Raw genomic sequence first — 20734 nt, 5'->3', positions numbered from 1 at the left:
CTCAGGGCTCTGTTACATCATTACCAGCACATTCTCCTGCTTCTGTGAAGCACGGCTGATGGCCTCGCGTCCCAGGGGGCTGTGGGGGGGGGGGTCAACAGTGGGAGGGCTTCTAATGTCCTGGCCCCACTGGTGGACCTCCTGATGGCACCTGGTATTTCTGGCCACTGTCTGACACAGAGTGTTGGACTGGATGGGTCTTTGGCCTGATCCAACATTGGCGTCTCTTATGTTCTTGGAGCCGCGGTGGCTCAAGTGGTTAAGACGCTGAACTGCAGGCTGTGGAAGGTCAGTAGTTCAGCAGTTCGAGACCCGGGTGCCGCATGACGGCGTGAGCTCCCATCTCTAGTTCCAGGTCCTGCCAACCTAGCAGTTCGAAAGGAAGAAAGTGCAAGTAGATAAATAGGTACCACTTCGGTGGGAAGGTAACAGCGTTCTGTGCGGCTTGGTGTTTAGTCATGCCGGCCACATGACCACGAAAACATCATCGGACAGCGCTGGCTCTTCGGCTTTGAAACGGAGGTGAGCACCGCAACCCTAGAGTCGGATTCGACTGGCTTTCGAGCAAGGGAAACCCTTTACCTTTACCTTTTTATGTTCTTATGTTCTTAAGGAGGGTTTGATTTCAAGCAGGGTCAGGCACTCATCACCCCAAAATGTATTTTCAGAGATTGGGAAGAAGCACTTCAAAGGGTATGTGTGAATGAATAAGGTAGGTGGGTGAAGGGAGGGAAATGTTGGACCAAGCACTCTTGGGCTTTTCGAGATCCCATCTAGTATCTTGAATTGTGCCCAGGAGTAAATACGGAGATGGGGTCACTCCAGGGCAGTGTTCCCTCTGAGTTAGTGTGAGCTAGCTCACAGTTTTTGAGCCTCCAGCTCACACATTTTTGTCTTTGCTCAGGAAGGAGGTCTCAGGATCAAACTAATTTATGCAGTAGCCAACTCACTCACTCACAACTTTGATGCCAGTGGCTCACAAAGTAGAATTTTTGCTCACAAGACTCCACAGCTTAGCGGGAGCATGGCTCCAGGGACTGGCCTAGAGAATTCTGTGCAGCAAAAAATGGTTGCTTGTCCTTTTTCTTTCTCACCCTCCCAGGCAGCAGCGGAACAACATCCTCAATGCCTTCTCTGCCATCTCCTCTGTGTGGTGAAATGAAAAAAGATGCCATGCAGTTGGCTCAGGTACTGGGTGTGTGCACGCGCGGCTGCCGATAACGTACCGGATTCGCTTCAAAGTTCTGGTTCTGACCTTTAAAGCCCTTTATGGTCAGGGTCCAGCCTACCTGAGGGACCACCTTTCTCCATATGTTCCCCCAAGGGCACTACGGTCAGGGAGTTGTCATCTCCTGGAAATTCCAGGTCCTAGAGATGTTAAATTTGCGGCAACCAGGACCAGGGCATTTTCGGTGGCGGCTCCTACCTGGTGGAAGGAGTTCTCGGAGGAGATCCGGGCCCTGCGGGACCTTTCTCAGTTCCCCAGGGCCTGCAAGACGGAGCTCTTCCGCCAGGCCTTTGAGTAGGAGCCGCCGCCACTACTATTCCACCATTGCCTTCTATGCACCGTCGTACTATCACCACGATTGTCTGGATCCCACTGGGGGGCGAGGCGCCCCTGGCATGAAGTGGATGATAGATTTCAGGAAGCTACCGTTGGGTTTAAGATCTATCCATTGTTTAAATTTGTATTGTAAATTTGTTATTGTATTTTACTGTTTTATACTTGCATTTTTCTTGTTATAATCTTGGCACATTGTGCCCTTGTCAGCCGCCCTGAGCCTTCGGGGTAGGGCGGGATATAAATCCAAGGATGGATGGATGGATGGATGGATAGATAGATAGATAGATAGATAGATAGATAGATAGATAGATAGATAGATACTTTTAGCTTTTCTATGCTGCCTCTCCAGATGCTTGCTTTCAAAAAGAAAGCCATCAATACTGGGGGTTGGAGGCAGCAATAACTTCTGCTGATGGAAGGAACCTCATCAGCAGAACGGAATTTAGTCGTCTTCCGCCATCTGTCCTACAGCACAGGATGCTGTTCTTAGGAAAACCTGAAGGAACAGCAGGAGGGGGGCAAATGGGGAGAGTCTAGTGGGAGCAGGGATTCGATGAAATTCCTTTCCTTTCCAGTGGCAAAAATTTACTGCTGGATTGAACCCACATTTAAACAACAAATCATTAAAATTGGGGTTTTTTTAATCCATAAAACAACCCCCCCAAGCAGTATCTCTAAGCATAGGAAGCGGCCTCATGCTGAATCAGAAAAGCCAGTGTATCAAAGCCAGTCTTTCAAAGCCAGTCTTGTCTCCTCTGGCTGGCAGTGGTTCTCCATGGTCTCAGGTGGAGTTCCGTCTGAGATTTTCAAGTGGAGACGCTCAGGATTGAACCTGGGACCGTCTGCATGCCAAGCAGAAGCTCTGTTGCTGAACCAGAACTCCTTTGCATATTAAGCGACACACCCCTAATGTAGCCAATCCTCCAAGAGCTTACAGTAGCGCCTGTAAGAAGAGCTCTGTAAGCTCTTGGAGGATTGGCTACATTAGGGGTGTGTGGCCTAATATGCAAAGGAGTTCCTGCTACAAAAAGAGCCCTGTCAGGGCCATCAAGGTCAATCTTGTCTACTCAGACTGGCAGCAGCTCTCCAGTGCCTCAGGCACAGGTCTTTCACATCACCTCCTACCTGATCCTTTTGTAAACTGGAGATGCCAGGGATTGAACCTGGGACCTTCTGCATGCCAAGGAGGGGCTCTGCCAGTGAGCCACCGCCCCATGACTTTTTACCAGTGGAACCGTGTTTGTTTGTAAAACCAGATGTCAGTAAAATCAGCCCCTTTAGGGAGAGTGCAACTCCTCCAGGTCTTTCGTTGACCAGCCTTGTCTATCAGTTTATTGGGCCTGACCCATTTATGTACCTTCTCCCAGCATCTATTCAGGACCTCCACAGACTCCCTGTGCTCCGCTGTTGAGGAGAAATAGAACTGGGTGTCATCCACATGTTAGGGACTCCTGCCTCCAGATTGCCGGACAATCTCTCCCAGTGTTCTCTTCTCCTTCCAGGGTCTGGTGTCCTTCGAAGAGGTGGCCGTGTATTTCACCCAGGGGGAGTGGAGCCTGCTGCTTCCAGCCCAAAGGGCTCTGTACAAGGAAGTCATGCTGGAGAATTTTGGGAACGTGGCCTCTCTGGGTAAGGATCCTTTTCTCCTGGGCTGTGTACTTCATGTTGTGAGGAATTACTGTAAGGAAGTTCTTGATGTGGAGGAACATGTTCAGTCTGTCTGTCTACCCTGGGCCCAGTGGCTGATCTCTGCCACCGTCTATGACCCTTCCATTGATGTGGGAGGGCTTCTGGACTCTCCTTGCTGAGAAGGTCCTTTCCAGTATCGATCAAAAGGATGTGGACAGAATGAAGCGGGTGCAGAGGAAAGTGACGTGGATGATCAGGGGCCTGGAGACCGAGCCCTATGAGGAAAGGCTGAGGGACTTGGGGATGTTCAGTCTGGAGAAGAGGAGGCTGAGGGGGGGGGACACGATGGCTCTCTTGAAATATTTGAAGGGCTGTCAATTAGAGGCAGGCAGGGAGTTGTTCCTGTTGGCAGCAGAGGAGAGAACTTCCCATAGTGGGTTTAAATTAAGGGCGGGAAGGTACCGGCTGGATCTTAGGAAAGACTTTCTGACAGTAAGAGTTGTGCAAGAGTGGAATCAGCTGCCTATGGAGGCGGCAAGCTCCCCCTCACTGGCAGTCAGTAAGCAGTGGATAGATGCTCTAGGGATGCTCTAGGCTGGTCCTGCATTGAGCAGGGGGTTGGACTAGATGGCCTGTCTGGCCCCTTCCGACTCTGTGATTCTGTGATTCGAAGGTGCCGCTGCCTGACAGTCCTGGTTCTAGACCACATGAGCAGGCACCAGACAAGTGGCCAAGGGATGCCTGGTCTGGAGAAAGTGGGACCTTCTGAGCAAGGGCTTCCCTCTGGTCTGGGCCTTTCCTTACCTGGGTTGAGACTTGGCTGTGGAGGGAACGCCGCTGGCCTCTCTGCCACTGACTTTGTGCTCAGCTGGCATCTCCCTCTCTGGCGTAGGCAAAGAACTTCTAATGCCCGGTGGATGAGTCTTGGCCTCGTACTGAACTCCATCCCACCTTTCTTACTTGCCCATTAAATATTTCTGAAGGGATATAGTAAAGATGGCTCGGAATTGCTGAATTCATGTATAACCGAACAATGATAGTTTTCTGGTGTCTTTTCCCCCCCTGAAAAAAGGATCTCTGATTGCCAAACCTGACCTCATATCCTGGCTGGAAGAGGAGGAAGAGCTGTTTCTCCTGACGTCTGAAGACGAGGAGGGATTGGCAGGTAGCTGCTTCGAGCTTTCAGAGAATCATAGAGCTGGAAGGGACCTCCAGGGTTACCTAGTCCAACCCTCTGCACAATGCAGGGAATTCACAAATACCTCCCTTCCCACCCCCCGTGACCCCTGTTCCATGCCCAGAAGATGACAAAAAAACCTCCAGGATCTCTAGCCAAACTGGCCTGGAGAAGAATTGCTTCCTGACCACACAGTCGTGGGATTGTGTGCTGCCTGTGTTTCCTTTCAAGGGCTGGTGGATTTCCGTGGTCTTACCTTCTTAGTTGCTTCTTAGAGAGCCAGTTTGGTGTAGTGGTTAAGTGCGCGGACTCCAATCTGGGAGGACCGGGTTTGATTCCCCACTCCTCCACTTGCACCTGGCTGGGTGACCTTGGGTCAGTCACAAGCTCTGGCACAGCTGTTCTTGAAAAAGAGCAGTTTCTGTCAAGAACTCTCTCAGCCCCGCCTACCTCCCAGGGTGTCTGTTGTGGGGAGGGGAAGGGAAAGGAGTTTGTAAGCCACTCTGAGACTCCTTTGGGTAGTGAAGGGCGGGGTATAAATCCAATCTCTTCTTCTCTTCTCTTCTTCTTCCCCTCGGTAGAGCTTGGATGAGTTCTGAATGCTGAAATGGTGTCTATAGATCCTGAACCTATGAAAACAGCTGACTCCTCCCCCCCAACTTGTGTGGCACTTGTGCCAAGACTAGCCACGTATTGTCCACTCAGAGTGGCAATTAACCTCTTAACCTCTGAGCCACCGCAAAAATCTGTGCCTGGGTAGAGATTCACTGGCTTTCTCTTACACCTTCTGGCAGCTCTTCTGACTGCCAGTTCACATCAGAGAAGGGTCAATCTCCGAATAACGATCAGAAGGAAAAGCTGTTCCCTGTCATTGATATTCACTGCTGATCAACAGTAAATTTAGTTCAATTCCTAATTTCAAACGCCATTATTTTCATTGTGTTCATGACAGACTTCTGTTTCTTTCAGTGTGGGAAACACAGGAGTCATTGAATACAATGTAAGAGCGTCAGGTGAAGGAGAAAGAAGATTCCTATCTAGAGGTGAAAGAGGAAGGTGGATATTGTGAAGGACTACAGAAGGAAGAAGAAAACCAGAAGCATAAAGGAAGAAGTAATTTCCCTTTTTTCCAGGGTGATGAAATTCTACTAGTTCAGAAAATATACAATGGAGATAACAGGAATAAGCATAGTATAAGAAGAGAAAGGATTTCTGAAAACCCCAACATTAATGTGCATTTGAACACCCATGACGGACAGAAAAAATTTAAATGTTTGCAGTGTGGAAAAAGTTTTGGAAGGAAACATAATCTTAATGTCCATCAAAGAATTCACACAGGGGAGAAACCATATAAATGCCTGCAGTGTGGAAAGAGCTTCACTGAAAGTGGAAAGCTTACTTTACATGAAAGAATTCACACAGGGGAGAAACCATATAAATGCCTGCAGTGTGGAAAGAGCTTCACTGAAAGTGGAAAGCTTACTTTACATGAAAGAATTCACACAGGGGAGAAACCTTATAAATGTCCAGAGTGTGGGAAAACCTTTGGACGTAAAGATAACCTAATGTCCCATCAAAGAGTTCACATAGGTGAGAAAAGATGTAAGTGCATGGAATGTGGGAAAACCTTCAGTCATATCGGGCACCTTATTTCCCATCAAAGAATTCACACAGGAGAGAAGCCATATAAATGTCGGGAGTGTGGAAAAAGCTTCACTCACAGTGGAAGCCTTAGTTCCCATCAAAGAATTCACACAGGGGAGAAAAAATATAGATGCTTGGAGTGTGGAAAAAGCTTCAATCAGAGTGGAAGCCTTACTTACCACCAAAGAATTCACACAGGGGAGAAACCATATACATGCCTGGAGTGTGGAAAAAGCTTCAGTCAGAATGGAAGCCTTACTTCCCATCAAAGAATTCACACAGGGGAGAAACCATACACATGCCTGGAATGTGGGAAAAGCTTTAGTCAGAATGCACACCTTACTTACCATCAAAGAATTCACACAGGGGAGAAACCATATAAATGCCTGGAGTGTGGAAAAAGCTTCACTCACAGTGGAAGCCTTACTTCTCATCAGAAAATTCACACAGGGGAGAAAAAATAGAAATGTGTGGAGCGTAGAAAAAGTTTTACGCAGGGGGAAAATCTCACATCCCATAAAAGATTTCACCTTGTGGAGAAAAGATAAAAATAGCTACAGTGTGGAAAAAGCTTCAGTGGGACTGGAAACAGCACCTGCCATCAAAGAATTTATGTTGAGGGGAAATGGCCTTGAGGGTGGGAAAAGTTTCTGTCACTTTGGACACCTTACTTCCCATCAAAGAATTCATACAGAACAAAAAAAACACCCTACAGATTTCCTGGTAGTGTGGAAAGCAAACTGGATTAGAGAATTAGAAAAGAATGCAATAAAATAATATTGTACCTATAACAATTAAAGGATGCAGCTGCCTGTTTGTGTCTCTGAAAATAAGGGTAGGATTCTCAAACTGGCCCCCTGCTTCACAACGATGAAGGGATTCACAGTGCCAAAGATGAAAGGAATCAGAACATTCTGGCCAGGATATGTCCAGAATTCTCCTTGGCTATTTGCAATGGACGCAAATGTTTTCTCATAAGAAGCCAGGAAGGGCAAACGGCACAGAAAGGGAGGGTGGAAAATAGCCCCTTTGTTACAAAACAAAGAGGATTTAACAACTTTCCTAACTTTTCAGAGGCTGTGTGTTGTAGGAATTAGAATATCAGACTACGGTCAAGGAGACCCAGGTATAAATCCCCAACTGGCCCCTAAAGGTTCCTGGCTGATATAGGCCCGGGCCCACCTTCCCAGCTTAAAATACTCCGCAGGGCTCTTGTTGTGAGGGAAAAAATGGAGGACAGGAGAATAATCTTACATCTTTCCCCACTGGTGGAAAAGGCAGCACAGAAAGGGAGAGTGGGGAAAAAAATCACTTTTTTAATAACAGTGGGGGAGGGTTAAGAACTTCCCTGAGCTCTCAGTGTGGTGTAGGGGTTAAAATGTCAGACTAGGATCTAAGAGACCCAGGTTCAAATCCCTGCTCTGCCACAGATTGCTACTGACTGACCACAAGCCAGTTGCACTCTCAGCCAGATCTCTCACAAGATTGTTGTAAGGATGGGTTGGGCTCTTTTTGTAGCAGGAACTCCTTTGCATATTAGGCCACACACCCCTAATGTAGCCAATCCTCCAAGAGCTTACTGAGCTCTTCTTACAGGGGCTACTGTAAGCTCTTGGAGGATTGGCTACATTAGGGTGTGTGTCACTTAATATGCTACAAAAAGAGCCCACTTGCTGTAGTAGTCAGTGGGAGCTAGCTGAGATCCTGATCGAGAGGCCTAAACTATGTCCTGCTTGAATTGCTAGCAGCATAGACAATGCCTGAGCTGTGGCCTTTGACTTTGGAATTTAAGGTTTGCGCCATCTAACTCAGGTCCTGAAAGTGTTCAGACAGTTGAGCTTGCTTTCTTATTTTCTTGCTGTCTGATTTTAGAGTGGCATTAGAATAAATTTTTTGTTACCAACACATTGACATATCAAGGAGTTCAAGCCTGAACCCTGTGGGTTCCCAGCAATTTTTGTGAGCAAAAGTTCTACTTTGTGAGCTACTGGGATCAAAGTTGTGAGTGAGCGATTTGGCTGCTGCAGAAATTAGTCTGCTCTGGAACCATCCTTCCTGAGCTATGGCAAAAATGTGTGAGCTGGAGGCTAGAAAACAGTAAGCTAGCTCACGCTAACTCAGCTTAGAGGGAACACTGGTTCCATGGGCAGTTGCAAACAAGTAGGCAAACAGTTTATTTTAAAAAGATATATAAAGTTTATTTCGGTTTCTGGTAACAAAGAATTTATTCTAATGTCAACGCGCCACTCTAAAATCACACAGCAAAAAAAAAGTAAGCTGGCTCAACTGTCTAAACACTTTCAGGGGTAGCATTAGGTGACGCAAACCTTAATTTCCAAAGTCAAAGGCCACAGCTGTCTACGCTGCTAGCAACTGCGGTTCAAGCAGGACATAGTTTAGGCCTCTCTAGATCAGGATCTCAGCTAGCATAACTTCTCCTGGGTATAAGATGAATTATAGTTCTTTCGCCTGGCCATGTCAGGTGAGGGTGGCATCCAATCAAAACACATTCCTTAGAGAAGCCTCCAGAAGATTACTTCTTTGATATGTAATTTGATGGTGAATTTTGGGTGACCCCTTGTAAATATCGTATCTCTGCTTTGGATCCATGTTTTTTTGTGTTATTGTGGCACTGCAAAGCGGTGAATTGGTAATATTTATGTTACTTTCTATAAACCAAAGGATGCACTACCATACGACGGTAGTTTCGTTTTGTGTTAAGTGTTTCTTAAAAAAGCAAATTCATGAGGATACATTTGCAACCAATTACATTTTACTATCCCAGTGTCAACATTAGGCAGTACCCTTCAACTTTCCTTGACCAGCAGTTGTAAACTATGTGATCTTCCTGTGGGGTGGCTCACACGATTATTTATAAAATACTTGCTTAAACTTTTAAAATGTGATGGGAGGCCATACATTGGAGAAGGAAAGGAGCAAGTTTGGTGTGGTTAAGAGTGTGGACTCTAATCTGGGAGAACCAGGTTTGATTCCCCACTCCTCCACTATGCAGTTGCTGGTGTGACCTTAAGTCAGTCTCAAGTTCTCTCAGAGCTGTCCTTGAAAGAGTTATCTCAGCCCCACCTACCTCACAGGGTGTCTGTTGTGGGGAGGGGAAGAGAAAGGAGATTGTAAGCCGCTCTGAGACTGAGTGGTGGGTGGGGTATAAATCCAGTCTCTTCTTTTCCCTCTTTTCTCCCTTTCGTATAATGCAAGAACTTGTGGGTATTCAATGAAATTAATGAACAATAGGCTTAGAATAGATAAAAGGAAGTACTTCTTCATCCAAAGAGTAATTAACATGTGGAATTCACTGCCACAGGTAGTGGTGGTGGCTACAAGTATAGACAGCTTCAAGAGGGGATGGGATAAACATATGGAGCAGAGGTCCATCAGTAGCTATTAGCCACAAAGTACAGATGGAACACTTGAGTCTGAGGCAGTGATGCTCTGTCTTGTTGCTTGGGGGGGGGGGGCAACAGTGGGAGGGTTACTGGAGTTTTGGCCCCACTGGTGAATCTCATGATGGCACCTGAGTTGGACTTGGTGGTCCATTGGCCGAATCCAGCATAGTTTCTCTTATATTCTTATTAGGCATGGCCAGCTGATGACGATGGATGCTTATTTCTTGAGCTCCTCAAAGAGAAGAAGAAGAAGAGATTGGATTTATACCCCGCCCTTCACTTGGAGTCTCAGAGCGGCTTACAACTTCTTTCCCTTCCCCTCCCCACAACAGACACCCTGTGAGGTGGGTGGGGCTGAGAGAACTCTGACACAAACTGCTCTTTCAGGAACAGCTGTGCCAGAGCTTGTGACTGACCCAAGGTCACATCAGCAGGTGCAAGTGGAGGAGTGGGGAATCAAACCCAGTTCTCCCAGATTAGAGTCCGCACACTTAACCACTACACCAAGCTGGCTCTCCTCCTCCTAATTTGGTTGTGGCAAAGCATGCCTGCTCTGGCCCGCAGGTCCTGTTCCACCCTGCCTTCCTAGGTTTTTGTCAACACCTGGAAAGAATTTTCTTTCACTCTCAGGTAGCTTGCTGCCGCCACCTGACCTTTGTATGGAATTTCCCACTGGAAGGGTCAGGACTCCCAACTTCCCTTCCAAGTTCTGAGGCCTTGCCTCTGTGTCTCCCACTGCCCAGTGTCTGGTGGGGACAGGTTACTGCCTTGCGTGCCACTTGCTAACTGCCTGCCTTCCCCCTGGTGTACCTTTTAAAATAGTGTGTCCAAGACAGTGGAGGTCTGTGTGGTACAGAGAACACTGCCAACATCAAAAGTCATAAAATGTTTACAAGCCTACTTTTAGTACAGCACCAGACTGAGCAAGGGGTTTCAAAAGATATGGGTAAAACACAAATCCTCTGTCCCTTTCTCTATACATGCCCAATCAGATGTTAAAATAGGATAGGCTCCTTTTCGCTTGGATGTTACAGATCCCTATAGGGTTACCATTACTTTGAAGCTTGCTCCAGTTCTTGCGGCAAGCACATGGTCAGTGGCTGTCTTCCCAGTTGAGAGGTTTGGGTGCGCTCATAGACACAGCACCCAAGGAAGAGAGACCTCCTTCCTCCTGCAAGGAGTTTTTATCATATCTTTTTCTCCACCTGCTGACCAGGTCACGCCAGGTCAAAGAAGCATTTCCTGGAGATCTTCTGGAGTCTCCTTCGTGAAGGCTGTTCAGTATTCTTGTCCTCCAAATCTCTGTTCCCTGCTTGGGGGAAGGAGGAGCTCTTGACTCTACCTACACCTGTTAGCATTTCTTAAGAGGTAGCTAAGGTGAGCCTTGACTGACTTCCTCCTTCCCAGCCTGTTCCTCGCCCAGATTTTAAAACAGTTTTAAATTCCAAAGTGGAGGTTTTGCTCTTTTCAGACTTCCCAGGAAACAATGTTCTTCACCCATGTTAAGCAAATGTAAAGTGACTGATAGTGGACAACGTTTACCATACTACCAAAACTATTGTGAGCTGTGGTGGAGGAGCTTCTGTGAGGAGACTGAAGATCACAGAAAGGCATTCATCTCATTGTGAACGCCCAACAAGGCCATTTACCTTTGAGCCTGAAGCATCTGGAACTGCTTGGTGTGTTGTGTTGACTATTATCATTATGGATGGGCATGAACACGGAAAATGTGGTTCAGTTTGTGATTCGTGGCCTTCTTGGTTCATGCGCCATGAACCATCACAAACTTTTAGGCATTAAACTGGTTCAGTTTGTGAGGTTCATGATGTGGTAGAAGGTCCCCTTGTGTGCTAGAGACACCAAACTTGCAGGGGGTCTCCAGCTGACTCTCCTCTACCTGTTCTCCAAGCGTGGGGAGAATTGGATTTACGGGGTCCAAGTTATGCCCCCACCCCATGAAGGTGCCCCCAGGAAAGTGCTTTCTGGGAAAATGACAGGTGCAGGAGGTTCAGGAGTGTATAAAAGGGATCCTGTGCAAACTAGAGACCTCAAACTTGCCGGGGACCTCCACTGTGGAAGACGGGAGGTGCTTGACCACTCTCCAACTGCCAGTTTCAGGAGGGGTGTTGAAAGACCTGAGTCGGATAGAGGTGACGAGAGGAGGTCCTATGCCTAATGGATAAATTATCCTGGGCTCCTTCCAGTCTGGTTTCTGCCCTGGCTATGGGATGGAGGCAGCATTGGTCGCCTTCATGGACAGCCTCTGGAGACACCCGGATCAAGGCAGGTCAGTGCTGCTGTTGTTGCTTGACTTAACAGCAGCGTTTGACATGGTCAGTTACGATCTGATGACCCACCGCTTCACTGGCATGGGGATGTGGGGAACAGCCTTGCAATGGTTGGTCTCCCCTCTCCATGGTCAGGGACAGAGGTTGGCACTTGGGGAGAGGGTTTTGTGGCATCCCTCGGGGAGTGATTCTCTGCCCGGCGTTGTTTAACATTGTTTAACATTTATATGCGCCTCCTCGCCCAGTTAATCCGGGGGGTTGGGATGGGTTGTCATCAGCATCCTGGTGACAACCCAGCCCAACCCATCCCAACCCAGCTGTATCTGTGGGTGGGTGGCTAGCCAGACTCCGCCCCAGAGGTTCCGGCCAGGGTCTTAGAGGCTGTGACTGATTACAGCAGAGCTGGTGGAAACTCAATCCATCGAAGATGGAGGTCCTGTAGCTGAGTTGGGGTGGGGTGAGATTCCCCTTGGGGGGGGGGGGGGGGGATGTTAACACTGGCGCCAATGGCGAGGAGTCTAGGCATGATCCTGGATGTAAACGTTGCCAGATTGGCCTTTTACCATCTTCGGCTGGTCAGGCAATTGGTACCCTATCTCTCTTCCCACGACCTGGTTATGGTGAGCCATGCAATGGTCACCAACGGGATGGACTACTGCAACTCACTCTATGCAGGGCTGCCCTTGAGCCTGACACAGAAACTTCAGCTGGTGCACTGGGACGTCTCTGTGGGCGTACATTCAGCCAGGACTCTGTCAGCTGCATTGGCTTCCAGTTGAGTACCAGATCAGATTCAAGGTTACAGTATTAACCTTTAAGGCCCTGTGTGGTCAGGGACAAACATCGCTGCAAGACCGCCTCTCCCCATATGTCCCCTGAAGAGCCTTACATGAATCAAAACAACATCTCCTGGCAATCGCTGGCCTCAAAAGACATCTGTTTAGCCTCAACCAGGGCCAGGGCCTTTTCAGCTCTGGCTCCAGCCTGGCAGAACACGCTCCCCTGTGGGATCGGGGCCCTGCGGGATTTGTTACAGTTCCACAGGGCCTGTAAAACGGAGCTTTTGGTTGAGGCGGTGAATGCCGATCTTGGCCTCCCCTGCTCTAACCCACCTACAACTGTGTATTCTCTTCTGTCACCTGTGCCTTGGGTGTCTGGCCCGGACCTCCTTGTCTAGTATACCAGTCCTTTGGGCTCTCAGGCAACTCAAACCTAGTGCTTGGGTATAACTGGATTGCCATCATGTATTAACCAATTTGGTTTTAGGTTTTCATCAGAATTATACAGGCCTGCTCCGGGGTCATCTATGCTTGGAGGAGAAGATTCTCGGGAGGGCTTCCAGCCAGGCTCTGACCGAACATAGACCTGCTTTGCTTCCCCACGGTTGCCGCATCAGCTTTTCAGAGGTATATTTTTGAGGTGCAGTGACCAGACAGACTCTTGGAACGACATGGCAGGAAAAAGTTGCAGGCAGGGAGGAAGTAGATCCCAGACCTTGAATCCCAATTCCCTCCCCTGCACACCCCACCCACCCCAAATCAAGCCAACCTCCCAGAACAAATTCTTCTCTTGGGGGGGGGGGGGAACAAACACAGCTGATGCCTGGGAAATAATATTCTGTGTGGCTCAAGCCAGTGATCTCAGCCAGAAGACTCGCCGCATCATCCCCCTGGCATGGATAGTGTTGCCAACCTCCAGGTCGCACCTGGAGACCTCCAGCTATTACTATTGTTCTCCAGATGACCAAGATCAACTCACCTGGAGAAAATGGCTGCTTTGGGAGGGTGGACTCTATGGCATTATACCTTGCTGAAGTATCTCGCCTCCCCAGGCTCCATCAACAAAATCTCCAGCTAGTTCCCAACTCCTGGCCCCACTGCTGGACCTCCTGATGGCACCTGGTGTTTTTGGCCACTGTGTGACACAGAGTGTTGGACTGGACAGGCCACTGGCCTGATCCAACACTGGCTTATCTTAATGTTCTTAACTCAGACCTGGCAACTCTCTTAGGGAACAGAAGATGGCATTTCCCCAAGATATACAGAAAGATTCCTAATTTGCCTCCCCCCCCCCCTTCTGAACCTCAGGTTCCCTCTAATAATAATAATATACTTTATTGTCATTGTACATAGTACAACGAAATTAAAGATGCAGTCATTTCGGTGATCTACAACAATATTCATATACACTCACACACCATTCACAACTGTCCCATAACTCCCTTAAGGTTCACATAGCAACTTAAAACCACCAATGTCACCCAAATTCCAATTTCATACAGCATTTAAGGCAATAATAGCTCTCGAATAAAAACCATTCTTTAATCTATTTGTCCTTGTTTTAATCGTCCTATATCTTCTGCCCGAAGGCAGCAGTTCAAACAGGGAATGTTCAGGATGTGACAAATCCTGCAAAATGTTCTTTGCTTTTTTCAAACATGGAGAACTATACACTTCCTCCAGGAGTGGGAGAGGGCAGCCAATGATCTTCTGGGCTGTAATAACAACTCTCTGGAGTGCTTTCCTCTCCACAGCCGTACAACTTAGACTCTTAGAGACAAGAATCAGCTGAAGCTGGGTTGGGAAAGGGGTTTAATCCTGTCTTCGGCTTGCTGGACAAACAGATGCCCCCTCTGGAAAGGCGAAGCCCAGGAGGAGGTCCTTTTTGCCTTCTGCAGAGAGTCAGTCTAAGGGTTAAATGGAAGGAGTCTCCATTCCTAGAGAGGCCTCGACCGAGAAGGCCACGTGACTTGCCACCATCACTTCCCGAGCCACTGCCCCAGTTGCTTTCTGATTGGCTCACGCCGGTGGGGGCGGGAAAGGCAGAGCCGCGCCGGTGGAGTTTTCGGGGAAAAAATAGGTAAGGGATAAAAAAAACACATTTCATTTGCAAAATATCTCTGTGGTTTTGACGCTGGAGCAGTGGGTAGGGGTGGCCCGTCGTGTTTGGGGTGTTCCATAGATTCCTGCACGATTGACCACCCAGACCCTATAGTGTAGCCATACTTTCTTTAACATCATGGACCAACAGACTCAGTTTTTACACTCGCTCCCGGGAAGCCCCCCTTCACTGGCAGCAGAGCAGAGTTCTTCCTGTAATGTGGTATGTGCGCATTCTGCTCCCCCCCCCCTCTGCATCCTGCCGCTGTCCCCAGACTCCCGCCAAATGGCCCGTCTTTGGGCCTTTTGTTGAAATTCTTGTCCTCCGCCTGGCATTGCTGCGGTGCAGGTGCGGACTGGAAGAGCAAACTTGGATTTCTGGAAGGATCCCCTCTCCACTCCGCTATTAGGGTTGCTAGGTTCTACCTGGCCAACGGCAGGGGAGGGGGGGAGATAGGGTTGCTAGGTCCAGGCTGAGAAACTCCCAGAAATTTGGGCATGGAGCCTGGGGAGAATGGGGACCTTAGTGGGGTACAGTCCATCCTCCAAGGCTTGCGTTTTCTCCAGGGGAACTGATCTCTGTAGTCTGGAGTTGAGCAGTAAGGTCCCTCCTGGAGGCTGGCATCCCCATATGGCTTTCTGAAGATGTATTTCTTTTCTTTTCACTCCTGCCAGCAAATCTTCTTTTCTGGGTGCCTTCTGTGACTCAGCATACTTTGGGGACATTACCTAAAGTACCAACTTTCCTTCCTAATATCCGTCATATCCCACTTGTCTCCCCCGTGGAGATCCATGGGGTTTTGCCATGTTCTGCCCTTCTCCACTTTATCTTCACAACAGCCCTGCGAGGTATGTTAGCCTGAGTGTGTGTGACTGACCCAAGGTCACCCGGCCAGCTTTTGTGGCAGGGTGGGGATTCAAACTTGGGTCTCCCAGATCTAATTTGGAATACTAATCACTGCACTACTTGCTCCCTCCTGCTGCTTATTCACTTTTTTCAGTTTTTGTGTGTTGTCACAAAATAAAGTCCAGAAGACTAACACCCTTGATTCTAGTATGATCTTTTGTGAATCAGAGCTCATTTCTTCAGGTGTGTGTGTGTGTGTATACACACACGTAAAATCTTGACCAAAAACCAGTCTTGGCTTTGTAGGAGGTCACAGACCTGGCCCTTGCCTTTCTAGAAGAATCTGACAGAGGAGGAAAGCAGTCCAGCAGTCCAGGTGAAGGCTACTTAGAGAGGAAGGGAGGATGAGGAGAGAGCCAAACACAGGAAAAAACCTTGATTTGAGTGAGGCTGGAAGCAGAAGGGAGCTGCGGGAAGGGGCCCTGCAGAAGAGCCTGGGGGGCAGCGTCCTCCCTCCAGATGTGCAGCACAAGCTGTTCAGGCAGTTCGGCTACCAGGAGGCAGAGGGGCCCCAGGAGGTCTGCAGCCGACTCCACCGTCTTCAGTGGCTGAAGCCAGAGAGGCACAGCAAGAAGGAGTTGCTGGACCTTGTGGTCCTGGAGCAGTTCCTGGCCATCCTGCCACTGGAGATGGAGAGCTGGGTGACGGAATGCGGGCCGGAGACCAGTTCCCAGGCGGTGGCCCTGGCAGAAGGCTTCCTCCTCAGCCAGGCAGGGGAGAAGAGTCAGGACCAGCAGGTGGGGAGGGGGGCAGAATATGAACAGGATACTCTCAAAATCCACACAAATTACCCCAGCAAGTATAGACCTCCCCCACCCACCAGTTGGTTTCCTCTTCCTTTCCTCATCCATCTCCCCTTTCCGGGATCCCCATTTCTTTTGAAGGCACAGAAGAAGATCACGCAGGAATGTTACCACAGAGCCCCTTTTCTGGGTATGACTGAAAACTCTGGGAGCAGAAGAATGCTGTGGGAAGGAACCGTGCAGAAGAGCCTGGGGGACAGCACCCTCCCTCTAGATGTGCAGCGCCAGCAATTCCGGCAGTTCGGCTACCAGGAGGCGGAGGGGCCCCGGGAGGTCTGCAGCCGACTCCACCGCCTTTGCCGCCAGTGGCTGAAGCCGGAGAGGCGCAGCAAGAGGGAGATGCTGGACCTGGTGATCCTAGAGCAGTTCCTGGCCGTCCTGCCCCCGGAGATGGAGAGCTGGGTGAGGGAGTGCGGGCCGGAGACCAGTTCCCAGGCGGTGGCCCTGGCAGAAGGCTTCCTCCTCAGCCAGGCAGAGGACAGGAGTCAGGACCAGCAGGTGAGAGGGATTCATCTTGGTAGTGTGTGGAAAGGGGCACAGGAGATGAAGAACGATACCATCGAAGCTGACATAGATGGCTCCTGCTTTTTGAAACCCACCAACCCCTGTTTTCCTCTTCCTTTTCTCATTAGTCTCCCCTTTCTGGGATCCCCACCTCTGTTCTAGGTGCAGGAGAAGATCACGCAGGAGTGTTATCCCGGACCCTTTCTTCCAGGTAAGATCAAAAGGGGGGGTCAGAGGTCATTTCGGGGGGAACGCAGTTCCCCCAGGTGAGGTGCAGGGGGCGGGGCACATGACGAAGCCCCGCCCCCTCACCGCCGAGCCCCTGATGTCAGGGGGTGTGGCATATGCTAATGAGTTATGCTAATGAGTTCCCCTAGCTCTTTTTCTACGAAATGACCCCTGGGGGGGGTCCTTCCTCCTCTGTGGCCTCCTTGAGTGTAAGGGGGGGGGGTTCCCCTGCTTTTATGCTCTCCTGGCTCTCTGTGGGAAAGATACTCTGCTCCACCTTCTCAGTTTAGAAATTCAACAGGACAAGGAGTGTCCAGAGCCGGAAAAAACTCGAAAGGATGGTGATGGAGGGCGGCTGCTGGGTGCTTTCAAACGTATGATTGATCTGACTAGCTGTTCAGTGCCAGGGTAGGGAAAGTCTGGTCAGAAACTGGTCTGGGATCACCCAGGTTTGACAGTATGATGTCACTGGGCTTGTCGTTCTCTATGAATATGATATTCTGTGATTAGTATTACCAATACAATTATTATAGCTATACTATCCATAATAATATTTTCATTTATGCTCACCTTTCTAGCTGGGACTTGAGGCAGAATATAAAAATAATTAAAAGACATTTCAATCAATCATTAAGCAGATTAGGAGCGAGGATAGCGTCAGACCGTCAGTGCCTTTCAAAGTGGGATATCTGAATTCAACAACAAAGATTCCTAGTAGGGTGAAATCATGTATTTGGGCAAGGACTGTAGACCGGGGGAGAATCCAGAAGAAGGCATGCAACCGTAATAAACAAGATGTGTCAGTGGGATTTCACACTGTGTCACCTAGCTAGGGTGTCAAAAGGATAGCTGCTGGGCCTTCACCCAGAGCAAGACGGATTTTTTTCCTCATGTTCTGGTCTTGCTGACATGCAAAGAGATGCTTGGAACTGGTAGCTGCTTTTCCGTCCTTCGTTTTCAGTTGCCCGTTCCTTCCATTACAGAGTTCTTCCTTCTTAGTTCTGTGAATTCTGGAGAAACAGACCACAGTTTTGTATATGGTAACCATCTCCAGACTGGATGTGTTGGTAGTGTGGAAGCAAACAATGATCTGAAATAAGGATGCAAGAGTAGTTGGAACCATAAGCCAAGAGAGGGAGGATTTTATTCGACTAGGGGCCGCCCCCGCCCCCGCCCCCCCCCGGTTACATCACCATCATTGGGGGGGGGAAGGGCTCTAGGAAGGAAGGTAGAAACATCTGTTTTAACATCATGGAGGACATGGAATGCCTACCGGGGATGTCTGGTTGTGGGTGTGGTTGTCATCTCTCTAAGATTCCGGAATGGATGAATTGTAGTTTGAACACTTTAATGTATTGAGAGGGTTTTAAATTGTATAATATGTTTTAAATGTACTAAATTATTTGATGTTTTTACTAGCAAGATTTCTTGCCATGTAGGCCGCCCTGAGCCCTACGGGGGAGGGCGGGATATAAATTTAATAAATAAATAAAATATTATTTTCCCCCCAATGGGACTGAAATGCAAAGTACCTGGGAAGTACAGCATGCCACACAGTTCCCTTTTTATCCTTCCAGGTGGTGCCATAAAGCCAAGGACACATTCTTTGCCACCTCTTTCTGGCAGAGAGAAAGCTGCTTCTGTGCAGCCTGGTGGGGTAAGTGTGGAACTACGGATCGTGCCCCTGGGTGCTTCCCCCACCCTGCTTAGGCAAGGGAGACTCTCTGTCTGTCTCATAAGAACATAAGAGATGCCAAAGGCCCATCCAGTCCAACACTCTGTATCACACAGTGGCCAGAAATACCAGGTGCCATCAGGAGGTCCACCAGTGGGGCCAGGACATTAGAAGCCCTCCCACTGTTGACCCCCCCCCCAAGCAAAAAAGTGACAGAGCATCACTTGCCCCAGAGCCCCTATCTATACCTTGTGGCTAAGAGCCACTGATGGACCTCTGCTCCATATGCTTATCTAATTCCCTTTTGAAGCCGTCCATGCTTGTAGCACCCACCACTTCCTGTGGCAGTGAATTCCATGTGTTAATCACTCTTTGGTTGAAGAAGTACTTCCTTTTATCCGTTCTAACCCGACCGCTCAGCAGTTTCATGGAGTGCCCACGTTCCCTTGGCTGCTGTCTGTTCTGCTCACGGGGTACAAAATGAAGCATTTGATGGAGGGTTGTGTGTGTCCTGAATATCAACATCTTATTGTAGTCTTTTTAGATTGCCCTCGGGCAGGGAAAGATTTTTATGTTCTCTGTGAAGACAGAGGGTGTGTTTCTCCCCCCCCCCCTTTCAGGGCCTGGTGACCTTTGAGGAAGTGTCTGTTCATTTCACTGTGGAGGAGTGGGCCGTGCTGGATCCGGACCAAAGGAGGCTTCACAAGGAGGTCATGGAGGAGAATCATCAGAATGTGGTCGCTCTGGGTAAGGCTCCCCTTTCTCTTGATTGACAGATGCTGAAGGCAGAAATCATTCCTTCCACGAAGGACCCCAGTCCTCCTGACCCAGATGGCCCAGGCTGGCCCGATCTCATTGGAAGCTAAGCAGGGTGTGTCCCGCTCAGAATTTGGGTGGGAGACTGTCGGGCCTCAACCTGCCTTGGTGCAGTAACGTCACCAAGCTTGACCTGGGTTTGGCCTCACTAACTCCCCGAGGAACACTCACCATAAAGCAAAGGAAGGCTTTTATTGAAGAAATTCAAAGAAAGGTATATAAAGAAGTCATATAGTTCAGTGGGAGTGAAATGCACAAAATAGCAAAACTGACCAGCTACACTTTCTTCCTGGAGTCCAAGCTCAGTGCAGTTGGTTCTCAAAGCAAAGGATTCCAGAGTAGAATACAAATATTTTTCTTGGCAGCAAGGAGGAAGTGGAAGGAAAGGGTAAAAAGGGAAAAATGATTTTTCTCTCTAACCACACTCATAGACAAATGCGGGACGTAGCCTTCTGACTTCCTCACGGAATCTCTGGGCAGTGTTCATGGAACTTTCCAGGGTGAGAGGGAGTTCTCCCTCCAATTACAGATTCACAGGTGAACGGTGTGAACTAATGAACAGGCCTCAGTGTGTGGCCTTGAGGAGTAACCTCCAGAGTGTGCGGGGAGGTGGCCGACCCCTGCAAAGAATCAGAGAGCAGTGAACTTAGGGAGAAGTGGCTAGAAAATACCTCTCAGGTGGCTTCTCTCTTGACAAGAGACCAATGCTCCCTCTGTGGAGTCTCGTGAGCAAACATTCTACTTTGTGAGCTACTGGCATTAAAGCTGTGAGCAAGCAATTTGGCTACTGCATAAATTAGTTTGCTAATTTATTAGTTTGCTAATTACAAAGTACCAGAGGGAGTCTAAAACTCACCCTAGTCTTGGTAGGTTGCCACCAGGTCTCTCAATCTATCCCAACAGCCAGGGAGAGAAAGACCAAGCCTGCTGGCTTCTTAGGGAACTTAACAAGAAAAGTCAGCTCTGCAGAGTGGGACTGCTGTCTGAGGTTTCAAGACAAAACAGCTAACTGGTAGGTAGTCAAGAGCCAAGGCTCTGGATGAAGGCTTTGAGGTTAGTGAAGGCAAAAACCACGACAGAGTAAAAACATAATTATTTATTTAAGGTGCAAAAATATATAAAACAGAACTAGACAGTGAAGGAAATAAAACAACGAAACCCAAGCTTTTCCAGCATAGCTGAACATATAGAAACAAGAATCCAGTTACTATTCCAG

The 20734-nt window shown here is 48.6% G+C and overlaps 1 pseudogene; it reads left to right on the top strand.

Annotated features, from left to right (window-relative positions):
* The first annotated feature begins 1173 nt into the window (after positions 1-1173).
* The window catches only part of LOC107109782, a 100211-nt pseudogene continuing 80650 nt past the window's right edge, over positions 1174-20734 (top strand).

This window comes from Gekko japonicus, unplaced genomic scaffold (assembly GCF_001447785.1).
Source record: "Gekko japonicus isolate JY-2015 unplaced genomic scaffold, Gekko_japonicus_V1.1 scaffold2279, whole genome shotgun sequence".
Classification (NCBI taxonomy): Eukaryota; Metazoa; Chordata; class Lepidosauria; order Squamata; family Gekkonidae; genus Gekko; species Gekko japonicus.
This window is presented reverse-complemented; position numbering and strand designations above follow the sequence as displayed.